The sequence below is a fragment of the Lampris incognitus genome, chromosome 13 (assembly GCF_029633865.1).
Source record: "Lampris incognitus isolate fLamInc1 chromosome 13, fLamInc1.hap2, whole genome shotgun sequence".
Taxonomy (NCBI): domain Eukaryota; kingdom Metazoa; phylum Chordata; class Actinopteri; order Lampriformes; family Lampridae; genus Lampris; species Lampris incognitus.
Window position 1 is genome coordinate 42,659,062 of NC_079223.1, and position 1,238 is coordinate 42,660,299.

Below are 1,238 nucleotides of genomic sequence, written 5' to 3' on the forward strand. Positions count from 1 at the left end.
CACGGCTTGGTAGCATACACTAAAACTGACATTTTACGAAGGTAAAATGCATGATATGGCTTTACTTTCGTAATTGTTCCAGCAGTGAAATCTATTTCTTGCTTGAAAGAAACAGTTGTGCTACCAGGCAGTAAACACTCTCCCAGTATTTACAATACAGACAAGCGCTGCAACCTGTTTCCAAAGAAACGCTGTCTTCCTGCTGTTTCTCTTATCTAAAAACACTTAGTTTTGAATGAGTGCAAAGCTTTAACCTCGATTTATTTTGATTTTTTTTTCATCTTGTGAATATATTTGAAGCATTTGTTATGATCACTGCAACAGTAAAATCGCTGTTCTCAAAAAATATAACGTTCATTAAACGGAACCTATTTTTTCAACCCAGGTTTATACCGTGCACGTCTAAAGAGACGGTAACATACTGACCCCTACCGTTCGTAACGGTGAAGTGCAACGGGCACACAAGCCCTCCTGCGGACGCACACGCCAAACGGATACAAACAAACCAAAACTTGTAAACAATAACCATTAAAGTGAAGCACGTTGAAGGGTTAACGGGCTGCTCGCTGTTTAGGCCAGAGAAAGTGAACTGAGTGACGGTGAGATGGACACATTCAGAGGCAAAGAGTGACAAAATATCCAATCATGAGATTTGGTCGCATAACATTTATTAATTTTTGCTTATCTATTTATTTATCTATTTATTTATTTATTTTTTGAGGGAAGAAGTAGCAAAATCAGCGTGACCCACTTATCCCGACAACGCCGGTCGGCTGTGCTTTCGCAACGCGCTTGCGAATGGGTCAAAACGGGCTTAACTACCGCGCATATTAAATCCGTTTTACGGGTTCGCAAAACGCATTCGTCTCGGCGTCGGACGCGGTTTGCGACGTCCTCGCGACAAGGCCGGAGAGACGCGCGCGCGGGGAGTAAAAGGAGTGCTCCAGGTGAGGCTCGAACTCACAACCTCGGCATTGCTCTACAGTGTACTGACTTATAAGTACCGCGCGCTAACCGATTGCGCCACTGGAGCTTCGGCAGCATCGGCGGTAGTTGCTTTTATAAACGGTACCTCGTCAGATGGTGCTCGCGGGTTGTGTTACGGGCTGCGGTCAAAGCTCAGATATTGGCACGCGGGTTTGGATGAGCGATGGATAACGTCATCAGATGGCCGAAGAGACCTGTGATGTAAAGGCTTCTAGATGCGCTCTTCACATCCGACAGTGCTTTGCATTACC

At 45.2% G+C, this 1,238-nt stretch overlaps 1 non-coding gene across 1 annotated transcript; it reads right to left on the minus strand.

Moving 5' to 3' along the window:
* Positions 1-939: 939 nt before the first annotated feature.
* On the minus strand, positions 940-1,033 carry trnai-uau (transfer RNA isoleucine (anticodon UAU)). Its single transcript has 2 exons — positions 996-1,033; positions 940-975 (listed from the first exon to the last, which is right to left on the minus strand). It is a non-coding gene; the product is annotated as a tRNA-Ile (tRNA).
* Positions 1,034-1,238: the final 205 nt, after the last annotated feature.